At 49.4% G+C, this 16,114-nt stretch overlaps 1 pseudogene; it reads right to left on the bottom strand.

The window, feature by feature from the left end:
- Positions 1-8,187: 8,187 nt before the first annotated feature.
- On the bottom strand, positions 8,188-8,366 carry LOC120978309 (annotated as a pseudogene).
- Positions 8,367-16,114: the final 7,748 nt, after the last annotated feature.

Below are 16,114 nucleotides of genomic sequence, written 5' to 3' on the forward strand. Positions count from 1 at the left end.
GTTGGTGGTGAAGGTGTTACGCTGACCGGATGAGGAGCTGGTAGACGATGAGGAAGCAGAGTAGGAGGAGGAAGCAACAGGAGGCAAACTGAAGCGCCCTGCAATCCTCGGTGGTGGAAGGACATGCGCCAAACTGCTATCCGCCTCAGGCCCAGCCGCCACTGCATTTACCCAGTGAGCTGTTATGGAGATATAACGGCCCTGACCGTGCTTACTGTTCCTCGTATCCGTAGTCAGGTGCACCTTGCCACAGATGGCGTTGCACAGTGCACAACTGATTTTGTCCCCTACTTGGTTGTGCAGGGAAGAGATGGCTCGCCTTGAAAAGTAGTGGCGGCTGGGCACGACGTACTGTGGGCAGCCACCGCCATAAGGCCTTTAAAACTATCTGTCTCCACCAGACGGAATGACAGCATTTCAAATGCCAGTGATTTAGAAATGCTGGCATTCAGGGCTAGGGATCACGGGTGGGTAGGGAGGTACTTCCTCTTCCTCTCCAGCGTTTGGGATATGGAGAGCTGAACGCTTGCGTGGGACATTGTGGAGATGCTTGGTGACCCAGGTGTTGGTGTTGCTGGCAGATCCTCTGTTTGCGGGGTGCCAGGTGGCACTGTCACTCCAGAGGTGGATGAAGAGGAAGCAGGAGGAGGTGTCTAGTCCACTGCAGCTCGTGCTTTGCACTTAAATGCCTGGTCATGCAGGTTGTGCTCAGTTGAGAACGTTTATGCCTTGCTTCAGGCTCTGATTGCACAGCGTGCAAACCACTCGTGTCTTGTGGTCAGCACATTGTCTGAAGAACTGCCACGTCAGGGAACTCCTTGGAGCTGTCTTTGGTGTGCTCGGTCCCTTGCTGCGGGGGGCACTAGCAGGCGTACTGTCTAGGGGACGGCCGCTCCACTTTTGCACCCTGCTCCCTCTTCTGCTTTGCTGGTGGCTCTGAGCAACCACCGCCTCTTCCTCCGAACTACATAGGTCACTCGCATGACCTTGATTCCATGTGGGGTCCAGGACCTCATTGTCCTCCACATCATCTTCCACCCAGTCTTCACACCTGCCTTCCTTGTCGGTCTGCACACTTTCGAAAGCCCCAGCCCCCAGCCCCAGATTGAGTGCACCTGTGTTTCGTCACCATCTGAGACGTGCTGTGATGGTCCTCCCATGTACTCATCTTGAAAGATAAGTGGTTGGGCATCGGTGCACTCAATCTCTTCCACTTCTGGGGCAGGGCTAGGTGTATGTCCCTGGGAAACCCTGCTAACAGAGTTATCAAAAAGCAGAAGAGACTGCTGCATGACTTGGGGCTCAGACTGATTGGCTGATTTGCAAGGGGGTGAGGTGAAAGACTGATGGACATCGGCTGCAGGTGCCAAGTGTGGTCTTTCAGCAGGAGACTGGGTAAGACAATGTGAAGGAACTGGATCCACTGTCAGCAACCCAATCTACTGTCGCCTGTACTTGTTCAGTAGAGATGTCCCGAACTATTCGCCGGCGAACATCGCTTGTTCGCGTTCGCCGCGGGGGTGAACATATGCGATGTTCGGTCCGCTCCCTATTTGTCATAATTGAGCAAACTTTGACCTTGTACCTCACAGTCAGCAGACACATTCCAGCCAATCATCAGCATACCCTCCCTCCCAGACCCTCCCACCTCCTAGCAAAAAGCAAGGACAGCATCCATCTTAGATTCATTCAGAAGCTGCAGTCTTAGTGAGAGGAGGGACAGGGCAGCTGCTGCTGATTTAATAGGGAAATCGATAGCTAGGCCAGTGTATTCAGTGTCCACTCCAGTCCTGAAAGACTCATCTGATCTGCTGTAAGGACAGCGTCCTGACAGCACCCCAAAAAGCCCTTTTTAGAGCTAGTACATCAGTCTGCTTTTTTTTCTTTTTCTCTGTAATCTAATTGCAGTTTCCTGCCAGCGTGTGTGTCAGGCCCACAGCGTATACTGTGCCCACTTGCCCAGTGCCACCACTGTAGCTTGCATTTAAAAAAATAAATAAATACATTTTTTCACTGTAATATAATTGCAGTTGCCTGCAAGCGTGTGTGTCAGGCCTACAGCATGTACTGTGCCAACTACTGCCAGTGCAAAGTGCCACCACTCATATCTGGTGTCACAGTAGATTACATTAAAAAAACTAAATACATTTTTTGGACTGTAATATAATTGCAGTTGCCTGCAAGCGTGTGTGTCAGGCCTACAGCGTGTACTGTGCCAACTACTGCCAGTGCCCAGTGCCACCACTCATATCTGGTGTCACAGTAGCTTGCACGCATAGTACAACTAATCTAAAAAAAATGACAGGCAGAGGCAGGCCACCCCGCAGGGGCTGTCGTGGTCGTGGTGCTGTGATTTCCTTTGGCCCTAGAATAATGCCCAGTGTTCAGAGGCCACGTACCCTGAACTCGAAAAGTTCTGAGGACATAGTTGACTGGCTTACACAGGACACCCAATCTTCTACAGCTTGCGCTCAGAACCCTGACGCACCATCCTCCTCCAGCTCAGCTTCGGGCACCTCTCAAGTTACTACTCGCCCGCCTGCCGCCACCACCAACACTGGCACCACAGCTGCTTCACTTGATCTGTCGGAGGAGTTATTTACACATCAGTTGGAAGAAATGAGTGATGCGCAACCATTATTGCCAGAGGATGTAGATAACAGGGATATGTCTCAGTCAGGCAGCATTACACACATGGACGTACGGTGTGATGATGATGATGTTGTACCCGCTGCTGCTTCCTTTGCTGAGTTGTCAGATACAAGTGAAGCGGTTGATGATGACGATGTGTCCGTGGATGTCACGTGGGTGCCCGCTCGAAGAGAAGAAGAACAGGGGGAAAGTTCAGATGGGGAGACAGAGAGGAGGAGGAGACGAGTTGGAAGCAGGGGAAGGTCGTCACAAGAAGCTAGTGGCACAGTCAGACAGCATGCATCGGCACCCGGGGTCAGCCAGACAGCACGCCGATCAACTCATGCTGTTGCCACCACCAGAATGCCGTCATTGCAGAAATCAGCAGTGTGGCATTTTTTTGGTGTGTCTGCCTCTGACACCAGCGATGCCATTTGCAACCTGTGCCAAAAGAAACTGAGTCGTGGGAAGTCCAACACCCACCTAGGTACAACTGCTTTGCGAAGGCACATGATCTCAAGTCACAAACGCCTATGGGATCAACACATGAGTACAAGCAGCACACAAACTCAAAGCCGCCATCCTCCTCCTGGTCCAGCATCTTCAACCACGTCAACCACTGCTGTCCTCCTTGCCCCCTCTCAACCATCCGCCACTCCGTCTCTCGCCTTGAGCAGTTCCTGCTCATCTGCCCACAGTCAGGTGTCTGTCAAGGACATGTTTGAGCGTAAGAAGCCAATGTCACAAAGTCACCCCCTTGCCCGGCGTCTGACAGCTGGCTTGTCGGAACTCTTAGCCTGCCAGCTTTTACCATACAAGCTGGTGGAGTCTGAGGCCTTCCAAAAATTTGTAGCTATTGGGACACCGCAGTGGAAGGAACCCGGCTAAAATTTCTTTGCACAAAAGGCAATCCCCAACCTGTACTCAATTGTGCAAAACGAAGTCATGGCATGTCTGGTACACAGTGTTGGGGCAAGGGTCCATCTGACCACTGATTCTTGGTCTGCAAAGCACGGTCAAGGCAGGTATATCACCTACACTGCACATTGGGTAAACCTGCTGACGGCTGCCAAGCATGTAATGCGTGGCTCTGCAGAGGAGTTAGTGACACCACCACGACTTGCAGGCAGGCCTGCTGCCACCTCCTCTACTCCTCCTACTCCACCCTCTTCCATAGCCTCCTCGGCTGAGTCCTCTTCTGCTGCTGCGTCTTGCTCCACATCAACGGCACCCCCCAGCTCCCCAGGGGCTATTCCACATTCCGGATACGAAAGTGTCACGCCGTCTTGGGGTTGACTTGCCTGAAAGCAGAGAGTCACACCGGACCAGCACTCCTGTCCGCCCTGAACGCACAGGTGGATCAGTGGCTGACTCCGCACCAACTGGAGATCGGCAAAGTGGTGTGTGACAACGGAAGCAATTTGTTGGCGGCATTGAATTTGGGCAAGTTGACACATGTGCCGTGTATGGCACATGTGTTGAATCTGATTGTACAACGCTTTGTGCATAAGTACCCAGGCTTACAGGACGTCCTCAAGCAGGCCAGGAAGGTGTGTGGCCATTTCAGGCGTTCCTACACGGCCATGGCGCACTTTTCAGATATCCAGCTGCAAAACAACATGCCAGTGAAGCGCTTGATTTGCAACAGCACGACTTGTTGGAATTCAACACTCCTAATGTTCGACCGCCTGCTCCAACAAGAAAAAGCCGTCAACGAGTATTTGTATGACCGGGGTGCTAGGACAGCCTCTGCAGAGCTGGGAATTTTTTTGCCACGTTACTGGACGCTCATGCGCAATGCCTGTAGGCTTATGCGCCCTTTTGAGGAGGTGACAAACCTAGTCAGTCGCACCGAAGGCACCATCAGCGACATCCTCCCATTTGTTTTCTTCCTGGAGCGTGCCCTGCGAAGAGTGCTGGATCAGGCCGTAGATGAGCGTGAAGAGGAAGAGTTGTGGTCACCATTACCACCAGAAACAGCCTTATCAGCATCGCTTGCTGGACCTGCGGCAACGCTGGAAGAGGAGTGTGAGGAAGAGGAGTCAGAGGAGGAATGTGGCTTTGAGGAGGAGGAGGAAGACCAAGCACAGCAGGCATCCCAGGTTGCTCGTTGTCACCTATCTGGTACCCGTGGTGTTGTACGTAACTGGGGGGAAGAAAAGACTTTCAGTGAGATCACTGAGGACGAGGAACGGGACATGAGTAGCTCGGCATCCAACCTTGTGCAAATGGGGTCTTTCATGCTGTCGTGCCTGTTGAGGGACCCTCGCATAAAAAGGCTGAAGGAGAACGACCTAAACTGGGTGGCCACGCTACTAGACCCCCGGTATAAGCAGAAAATGCCTGAAATGTTACCGAATTACCGCAAGTCGGAAAGGATGCAGCAGTTCCAAAATAAATTAAAAAGTATGCTTTACACAGCGTATAAGGGTGATGTCACAGCACAACGGGAATCTAACAGGGGAAGAGGTGAAAGTAATCCTCCTACCACGACCACGCCGGCAAGGACAGGACGCTTTACAGACGTGTTGTTGATGGAGGACATGTGGAGCTTTTTATGTCCTATGCATCACCAGGGGCGGACTGCGAACCCTCAGGGCCCCCGGGCAAAATAAATCAAGGGCCCCCTTACAGGTCCCACCCATGTTCTGCTGCAAGCCCCACCCTTGTCCCGCCTCCAGCCACACCCTACACAATCTTTAATAAGATTTCAAAGTTAAAGCGACACAAAAGGCACCCAGACCACTTCAGCTCATTGAAGTGGTCTTGGTACAGTGTCCCTTTTGCAAATCGAGCTGCAATGTTCTAGAGAAACTGCATTGTTTACGTTCCAGCAATAAGTCAGCCTCTAGTGGCTGGCAGCCACCTGAGGGCTTCCTGGAGTAAAACAGACCTTTGGTCCGGTATCTGACGCTGGACGTCCTCACACTCTGCATGATGATCTCCAGGGTCAGATTTTTCCCCATAGGAAAGCATTGATTCAATGCTTTCGTATGGGGTGATCTAATCTCAGCGTCCATTAGTGAGCCTCTGTTAGAAACAGTCCCCTCCACCTTGCACTTGTTCCACTGATCTGCTATTTGCGGGCTACGTGGGCATGAGTTCAGTCACTTCGGCGCGTGATCCCGCGAGACCCGTGACCTACAGCTGCGGGTCTCGCGGGATCACGCGCTGCAGGACGGGATTGCGCACCAAAGTGACTGAACTCAAGCCCGCGCAGCCCACAAGTAGCAGAACAATTACAAGAGGGGTGGGGAATAGCCAAATTAAAAAATATTTTGAACCAAAAGGTGTGCTTTTGGTGGGTTTTGAACTAATGGTGGTCTGTGGATGACACTGTTGTGGGGGCTCTGTGGATGGCACTGTTGTGGGGGCTCTGTGGATGGCACTGTTGTGGGGGCTCTGTGGATGGCACTGTTGTGGGGGCTCTGTGGATGGCACTGTTATGGGGGCTCTGTGGATGGCACTGTGGGTGACACATATATAGCACCTTATGCTATATATGTGTCATCCACAGATCCTCCCATAACAGTGTCCCTGTGAGTGAATAACCCCCAATACAGGGTCTGGGGGCCGGCATCTGGTGTTGTAATGGCAGCGGGGCCCGGTGCACTCACTGTATTCTATCGCACCGGGCCCCACTCACTGTAATACTAATTTTCATATGTGAACAACAAGAGAAATCCTCTGCGATCCTCTCCCTCTCTGTACTCACAAACTCCGGGCGGTCCGGGCGGCAGCGCAACTCACTGATGTCACGCGCCTGCTCCTCCCACTTTATGAATGAAGCAGGCGGAGAAGGCACGTGACATCAGTGAGTTGCGCTGCCGCCCGGCCTGCCTGCTACTGAGTTTGTGAGTACAGAGAGGGAGAGGATCGCAGAGGATTTCTCTTCTTCACATATGAAAATTAGTATTACAGTGAGCGGGGCCCGGTGCGATAGAATACAGTGAGTGCACTGGGCCCCGCTGCCATTACCACCATTACCAGGCCAGCATAACACATGCGGCGGGCCCCCATCCCGGCCGGGCCCTTGGACCATGTCCGAAGTGCCCAACAGGTCAGTCCGCCCCGGCGCATCACCACAGCCCTTCGGCGTCCACCCTCAGAGAACGACTCGACCGACAGGTAGCAGACTACCTCGCCTTAACTGCAGATATCGACACTCTGAGGAGCGATGAACCCCTTGACTACTGGGTGTGCAGGCTTGACCTGTGGCCTGAGCTATCCCAATTTGCGATAGAACTTCTGGCCTGCCCCGCTTCAAGTGTCCTGTCAGAAAGGACCTTCAGTGCAGCAGGAGGTATTGTCACTGAGAAGAGAAGTCGCCTAGGTCAAAAAAGTCTAGATTACCTCACCTTTATTAAGATGAATGAGGCATGGATCCCGAAGGGACTGACCGTGGGCGATACATTTGACTAATAAAGGCCTGGTGATTAGATGAGCTGCCTTGGCCTAAAAATGGTCCACACGCTGCTGTATTTTATCTCTGCATACTGGATGACTTGCGTGACTTATCTGCCACCAACTAGGGTTCAAGCCAAAATGTTTTAGTGCACTTTCTGCCTGGAAAACATAATTTTTTCTGGCCGCTGCTACAGCACCAAATTTTTCAGGCATGTGTACATGCCTAATTTTTCTGGCCTCTGGTGCTGCACTCTGGCTGCAAAAACAAAACAAACAAAAAAGGTACATACATGTGTCAATTCCCCTTCGTGATCGTTACCTTGTTGTGGTGAAGGGGCTTGCGTATCTGGACACCCCAGATGATAAGGTCGTTGCTTCATTGTGAACAGACCAAAATCGATCGGCTGGATAATTTTGCATAGAAAAAACATTAATTTTCTTTGTCATCATCTAAGGTGATCATTAAAGCCTATTAGGCCAACAATGGGCCCACACTGCAGAATCATTGTTTTCTGGGTCACTTAACTGTCACTGAACTACCTCAGCACGACCATAGACTTTGAAAACCCCCCATCGCCTGCAATCTCCCAAACGTGCGCACGAGCACAGTCATCACTACACCAAGATTGACGCATAGAGGAATAAAATGTATGTCATGAGTGTGTCAACTATTGACAACTCTTTGCGGTTGTCTAAAATCTATTCCATACACGTCCCCTTATAGGGGACGTAACAGGGATTAAACTGATAGGAATAGTACTGCTTAACACCCCACTCATATCTGGTGGCACAGTACATTGGACGGCGCACGCGCAGTGCCCCAAATTGGAAGTAGGAGGACCAACCAAGCATCTTTTTCTATCTCCCGGTTCCTAAAATCTATTACATACACCGGCCCCTGATAGGGGACGTAACAGGGATTAAACTGATAGCAATAGTACTACTTAACACACCACTCATATCTGGTGGCACAGTACATTGCAAGGCGTACGCGCAGTGCCCCAAATTGGAAGTAAGAGGACCGACCAAGCATCTTTTTCCATCTCCCGGTTCCTAAAATCTATTCCATACACGTCCCCTGATAGGGGACGTAACAGGGATTAAACTGATAGGAATAGTACTACTTAAACACACCACTCATATCTGGTGGCACAGTACATTGCAAGGCGTACGCGCAGTGCCCCAAATTGGAAGTAAGAGGACCGACCAAGCATCTTTTTCCATCTCCCGGTTCCTAAAATCTATTCCATACACCGGCCCCTGATAGGGGACAAAACAGAGATTAAACTGTTAAGAACAGATTTTTTTTTATTAAAAAAAAAAGAGGACAGCCTCTGCGGAGCTGGGTATTTTTTGGCCGCGTTACTGAATGCTCATGCACAATGGCTGTAGGCTCATGCGTCCTTTTGCGGAGGTGACAAACCTGGTCAGTCAAACCCAAGGCAACATCATCGACCTCATCCCATATGCGTTTTTTCTGGAGCGTGCCCTGCGAAGAGTGCTGGATCAGGCCGTAGATGAGCATGAAGAGGAAGAATTGTGGTCACCATCACCACCAGAAGCAGCCTTGTCGTCGTCGATTGCTGGACCTGCGACAATGCAGAGAGAGGAATCTGAAGAAGAGGAGTCAGAGGAGGAAGGTGGCTTTGAGGAGGTGGAAGACCAACCACAGCAGGCGTCCCAGGGGGCTTGTTGTCACCTTTCAGGGACCCTTGGTGTTGTACGTGGCTGGGTGGAGGAAGAGACCTTCAATGACGTCAGTGAGGACAAGGAATGGGACATGGCTAGCTTGGTATCCAACCTTGTGCAAATGGGGAGTTTGCGGTTGTGCAAATGGAGTTTGCGGTGCGTTAAACGGGGAGTTTGGTCTGTCACTGTGAAGTGTGCGTAACCCTTACACTACCTGATCGATACAACATCATACCTGATGTTTTAAAGCACGTTATTCTAGACAATTTAGGAATGTTAGGTGATTTATGCCCTTTATGGATTAAAACCTGACTCTGCGCTCAACTACGTAATTTTCCATGGGAGTTTTGCCATGGATCCCCCTCCGGCATGCCACAGTCCAGGTGTTAGTCCCCTTGAAACAACTTTTCCATCACTATTGTAGCCAGAAAGAGTCCCTGTGGGTTTTAAAATTCGCCTGCCTATTGAAGTCTATGGCGGTTCGCCCGTTCGCGAACATTTGCGGAAATTCGCGTTCGCTGTTCGCAAACGGAAAATTTTATGTTCACGACATCTCTAATCACCACTATTACCCTGCCTCAGGTAACCCTAATATCTCTGTTTCAGTTATGACCCTCCGTTTATGCCCTTTGCTCACATTGCTGCAAAGGGGGTTGGACTTATGTACAGTGCGTCACATTCTCCAGTATTGACATAAATGGTGTACATGGCGGTAGTGATGATATTCCGTATTTACAGGCATCACTGCTGCCATATAAAGAGACACTGGTGGTGGAGGATTTAAGGTCGTTGTCCAGGTTTTCAAGTTATCCTCTCCACACCGCAGGGCATAACTATATGATTAGTGGGGTCTGATTCAGCGACCCCCACTGATCCCAGGAACGCGTCTTGTTCCCCCTTTTTGATGGTTTGACAGGCCACACTTGCTGCTCCATTTATTCTCTTTGGAACCACTGGAAATAGCCAGCGCTGTACTCCGCCATCTCCGGCGATCCCATAGAGAATGGATGGAGAGGCAGGGCATATGTTCCGCCTGCCACTCAATCAAGAAGGGGGATCAGTGTAGGCTCCAGCGTTCAGACCCCCACGGATCACTTAGTTATCTCCCATCCTGTGGATAGAGGCGAGCATTTCTATTTTAGTTTGACACATATTTTGGGCCAGATTTTTCATTTTTATTTTATTTATTTATTTTTACACTCAAAGAAAACCTTTAAAGATAGGGAATGTGAAAAGATCCAACAGCTATGACATGACAGGTGATAAGTGTCTGACTGCTGGGACCCCCATGATCTAGGGAATGTGGTCTTAAGACCCTTGTGTACATAGATTGGCGGTAATGTAATTGAATGTCTCAGGACCCCCTTTTTCATGATCAGTGGGTGTTCCAGCAGTCAGACCTCAGCAATCTGATATTTATCTCCTACCCTGTAGATAGTCAATAGGTCATTCTGGTAGGACAACCCTTTTAAATATAATGTAGATTATGTGCAAGGTAACAATTTGGTAAATTTCATGCCAAACATTTATGGTTAAAGGGTTTCTACCACCTCATTTGGACCTAATTAGCTGTCAGACACTAGCAATCTGCTAGTGTCTGCTCTACCTAACCATGCTATTCTAAGACCTTTGTGTGCAGCTGTTACACTAAAAAACCAACTTTTATTGCTATGCAAATGATCCTCTAGGTGCTATGGGGGCGTCTTTTCAGCACCTAGAGGCTCCGTCTACTCACCCTGTATTCCGCCCCGCTCGTCCGTCAAGCCCACCCATCTCCTCTAGATTGCCATCCTCCATCTCATCCATCGGCCGAATTCTCGCACCTGCGCCGTGTGCGTCTGTATTCGGCGCAGGCGCAGTGACTGTCTGACCGCTCCCTGCGCCGGCATCTCCATTGCGCCTGCGCCGATTACATCAGAGTGCTCAGAGGAACAGACGACGCCCGGCCGGTCAGACAGTCACTGCGCCGAATACAGACGCACACGGCGCAGGCGCGATAATTCGGCCGATGGATGAGATGGAGGCTGGCAATCTAGAGATGGGCGGGCTTGACGGACGAGTGGGGCGGAATGCAGGGTGAGTAGACGGAGCCTCTAGGTGCTGAAAAGACGCCCCCATAGCACCTAGAGCAAGCATGTCAAACTCAAAGGCTAACATGGGCCAAAAAAACAAAATTTAAGTTTATGTGGGCCGCATAAAAAAAAAATAAAAAAATCGTACATTTTTATAGAACAACATTGTTATTTCATGACTGCTGACCCCCAACATCCCGTTGCCCAATAACACAAGTGAGACCTATATATATATACAAATATTAAACTTCACTATAAGACGCACCTAGGTTTTCGAGGAGGAAAATAAGAAAAAAATATTTTTAACCAAAAGTTGTGCTTTTGGTGGGCTTTGAATTAATGGTGGTCTGTGGATGACGCACTGTCATGTGGGGGATCTGTGGATGGCACTGTTATGGGGGACCTGTGGATGGCACTGTTATGGGGGACCTGTGGATGGCACTGTTATGGGGGATCTGTGGATGGCACTGTTATGGGGGATCTATGGATGGCACTGTTATGGGGGATCTATGGATGGCACTGTTATGGGGGATCTATGGATGGCACTGTTATGGGGGATCTGTGGATGGCACTGTTATGGGGGATCTGTGGATGGCACTGTTATGGGGAATCTGTGGATGGCACTGTTATGGGGGATCTGTGGATGGCACTGTTATGGGGATCTGTGGATGGTACTGCTATGGGTGGGATATCTGTGGATGGCATTGTTATGGGGTGGGGGGATCTGTGGATGGCATTGTTATGGGGTGGGGGATCTGTGGATGGTGCTGTTATGGGGGATCTGTGGATGGCATTGTTATGAGGTGGGGGATCTGTGGATGGAACTGTTATGGGGTGGGATATCTGTGGATGGTACTGCTATGGGGTGGGATATCTGTGGATGGCATTGTTATGAGGTGGGGGGATCTGTGGATGGAACTGTTATGGGGGGGATCTGTGGATGACACTGCTATATGTCATCCACAGATCCCCCTCATAACAGTGTCCCCCAATACACTGGCCCTCTGCTCACCGAAGTATTTATAAACGTGAATCCTTATCCTGTTATTAAGTTGAACTAACGCTGCGCTCTCCCATGTTCCCCTGTATCCCCACAGCACTTACGAACAAGCTTCCATAGCAGGCAGAGCGGACGGCACCAGTAACGTCGCTCACTGACGTCGCGCGTCTGCTCCGCCTGCTTCATTCATAAAGTGGGCGGAGCAGGCGCTCGACGTCATTGAGTGACGTTACTGCTGCCGTCCGCTCTGCCTGCTATTGAAGCTTGTTCGTAAGTGCTATGGGGATACAGGGGAACATGGGAACATGGGAGAGAGCAGCGTTAGTTCAACTTAATAACAGGATAAGGATTCACGTTTATAAATAAAGCACTTACTTAAGCTTCAATAGCAGGCAGAGCGGACGGCAGCAGTAACATCACTCACTGGCGCCTGCTCCGCCCACTTTATGAATGAAGCAGGCGGAGCAGACGCGCGACGTCAGTGAGTGACGTTACTGGTGCCGTCCGCTCTGCCTGCTATGGAAGCGTAACCAGAGCAATGGATATCTTTGCCGGGCCGCAAAGATATTCATTGCGGGCCGCATGCGGCCCGAGGGCCGCATGTTTGACACCCGTGACCTAGAGGCTCATTTGCATAGCAATAAAAGTTGGTTTTTTAGTGTAACTGCTGCACACAAAGGTCTTAGAATAGCATGGTTAGGTAGAGCAGACACTAGCAGATCTCTAGTGTCTGACAGCTAATTAGGTCCAAATGAGGTGGTAGAAACCCTTTAACCACCTCAGCCCCCCTAGCTTAAACACCCTTAATGACCAGGCCACTTTTTACAATTCTGACCTACACTACATTCATCATTTATTGCTCGGTCATGCAACTTACCACCCAAATGAATTTTACCTCCTTTTCTTCTCACTAATAGAGCTTTCATTTGGTGGTATTTCATTGCTGCTGACATTTTTACTTTTTTTGTTATTAATCGAAATTTAACAATTTTTTTGCAAAAAAATGACATTTTTCACTTTCAGTTGTGAAATTTTGCAAAAAAAACGACACCCATATATATATTTTTCTCAAAATTTATTGTTCTACATGTCTTTGATAAAAAAAAAAATGTTTGGGTAAAAAAAAATGGTTTGGGTAAAAGTTATAGCGTTTACAAACTATGGTACAAAAATGTGAATGTCCGCTTTTTGAAGCAGCTCTGACTTTCTGAGCACCTGTCATGTTTCCTGAGGTTCTACAATGGCCAGACAGTACAAACACCCCACAAATGACCCCATTTCGGAAAGTAGACACCCTAAGGTATTCGCTGATGGGCATAGTGAGTTCATAGAATTTTTTATTTTTTGTCACAAGTTAGCGGAAAATTATGATTTTTTTTTTTTTTACAAAGTCTCAAATTCCACTAACTTGTGACAAAAAATAAAAACTTCTATGAACTCATTATCCCCATCAGCGAATACCTTGGGGTGTCTTCTTTCCAAAATGGGGTCACTTGTGGGGTAGTTATACTGCCCTGGCATTCTAGGGGCCCTAATGTGTGGTAAGTAGTTTGAAATCAAAATGTGTAAAAAATGGCTGGGGAAATCCGAAAGGTGCTCTTTGGAATGTGGGCCCCTTTGCCCACCTAGGCTGCAAAAAAGTGTCACACATGTGGTATCTCCATACTCAGGAGAAGTTGGGCAATGTGTTTTGGGGTGTCATTTTACATATACCCATGCTGGGTGAGATAAATATCTTGGTCAAATGCCAACTTTGTATAAAAAAATGGGAAAAGTTGTCTTTTGCCAAGATTTTTCTCTGCCCAAAAAAAAAAAGGAGGGGAAAGGCGTCTGCCAGGACATAGGAGCTCCGCCCAACATCCATACCCACTTAGCTCGTATGCCCTGGCAAACCAGATTTCTCCATTCACATCAATCGATGTGGATGAATAAATCATTGCCGGGATTTTTTAATTTTTTTTATATATACAAAGTGTTTGCCAAAGTATATGAACACCGCTGCCTCCTCAGCTCATATGCCTCGGCAAACGTATCTTTTACTGCAGAGGAGAAATCTCGTCTTGCAGCGCCGCATACACCGACTTGTGTGTAATCTGACAGCAGCGCAATGCTTCTGTCAGAATGCACATCAATGCTGCAGCTAGTCGATCGGTTGGTCCACCTGGAAGGTAAAAAAAAATAAACAAAAAAGAAAAAACCAGGCCGCAACGCAATAAATTTTATTAACTTTATAATAACTTTTGAACAGAACATATAAACTTTTTTTAACTTTTTTAACTAAAAGTTAACTTTTTTGCTTACTGGTGTTTTTTTTTTTTTTTTACCTTTTATAGGACAAACCTCTCCTTCCCCATGGGACAATGTGCAAAGCGCAAATCGCCCAAAGATGTGGCGAAGTACATTATGCACTTTATCCTAGGTGAAAGGAGAGGTTTGCAGCAGCTGTGAGTAAAAGGGCCCTAATAGCCCTGTGTGCCTGTCCTGTGAGATGCAATCCCTATGCTAAGTGTACTTGTGTGGGGTACTTCCGAAAACACTCTCCAAAGCATAGGGCAGGGTGGTCAGGGCAGTCAGGATAGAAATAGCGGGTGTCACACCTTATTCCACTCCTGCTACAGACACGCCATTTTTTTCCGGGTGGCGGTCGGTTTGAGGTACCAGCAACGACACTGGGGAAATGTCGCTCGTGTAGACGGCTCACTACACTGGTGGTTGGGGCCACAGAACCTCCTGGATATAGGAGGTTCGCGATGATCTCTTCCTGAAATTTGAGGAAGGATCCTGTTCTCCCAGCCTTACTGTAGAGAACAAAACTATTATATGCAGCCAATTGAATTAAATATACAGACACCTTCTTATACCAGCGTCTGGTGCATCGGGAAACTAAATAGGGAGCCAACATCTGGTCATTGAAGTCCACCCCTCCCATGAGCGCATTATAGTCGTGGACACAGAGGGGCTTTTCAATGACACTGGTTGCCCGTTCAATTTGGATTGTCGTGTCTGCGTGAATGGAGGAGAGCATGTAAACGTCACGCTTGTCTCTCCATTTCACCGCGAGCAGTTCTTCGTTACACAAGGCAGCCCTCTCCCCCCTTGCAAGACGGGTGGTAACGAGCCGTTGGGGAAGCCCCGGCGACTAGGTCGCACGGTGCCACAGCAGCCAATCTGTTCTAGGAACAAATGCCTGAAGAGGGGCACACTTGTGTAGAAATTGTCCACATAAAGATGGTACCCCTTGCCAAATAAGGGTGACACCAAGTCCCAGACTGTCTTCCCACAGCTCCCCAGGTAGTCAGGGCAACCGACCGGCTCCAGGGTCTGATCTTTTCCCTCATAGATCTGAAATTTGTGGGTATAGCCTGTGGCCCTTTCACAGAGCTTATACAATTTGACCCCATACCGCGCACGCTTGCTTGGGATGTATTGTTTGAAGCCAAGGCGCCCGGTAAAATGTATTAGGGACTCGTCTACGCAGATGTTTTGCTCAGGGGTATACAAATCTGCAAATTTCTGGTTGAAGTGGTCTATGAGGGGCCGAATTTTGTGGAGCCGGTCAAAAGCTGGGTGGCATCTGGGACGGGAGGTTGTGTTGTCGCTAAAGTGCAGGAAACGCAGGATGGTCTCAAAACGTGTCCTGGACATAGCAGCAGAGAACATGGGCATGTGATGAATCGGGTTTGTGGACCAATATGACCGCAATTCATGCTTTTTGGTTAGACCCATATTCAGGAGAAAGCCCAGAAAAATTTTAATTTCGGAAACTTGGACTGGTTTCCACCGGAAAGACTGGGCATAAGAGCTTCCCGGGTTGGCGGATATAAATTGAGTGGCATACCGATTTGTTTCTGCCACGACTAAGTCCAAGAGCTCCGCAGTCAAGAACAGCTCAAAAAATCCCAGTGCCGAACCGATCTGAGCTGTCTCAACCCGAACTCCAGACTGGGCGGTGAAAGGGGGAACTAATGGTGCGGCTGAAGTTGGTGACTGCCAATCAGGGTTTGCCAGCACCTCAGGGATTCTAGGGGCTCTACGGGCCTGTCTGTGCGGTGGCTGCGACGGGGTAACTACTGCACGTGCCACCGTACCAGCTTCAACTGCCCTTCTGGTGCTCGCCACTTCACCAGGTTGTACGGCAGTGCTGGTACTAGGTACAGGATGGGCTGCGCTGCTGGTGTATGCCTCACCACGTAATCTGACAGCGCCAGCCCCACTCTGCTGCCCTTGAAACGGATCCTGCGCAACCTGTGGTCTAGCAACAAGGGGCCGGGTACGCCTGCTGCTATCAGGGACCTCAACCTCCTCGTCCGAACTT

The sequence above is a fragment of the Bufo bufo genome, chromosome 8 (assembly GCF_905171765.1).
Source record: "Bufo bufo chromosome 8, aBufBuf1.1, whole genome shotgun sequence".
Taxonomy (NCBI): Eukaryota; Metazoa; Chordata; class Amphibia; order Anura; family Bufonidae; genus Bufo; species Bufo bufo.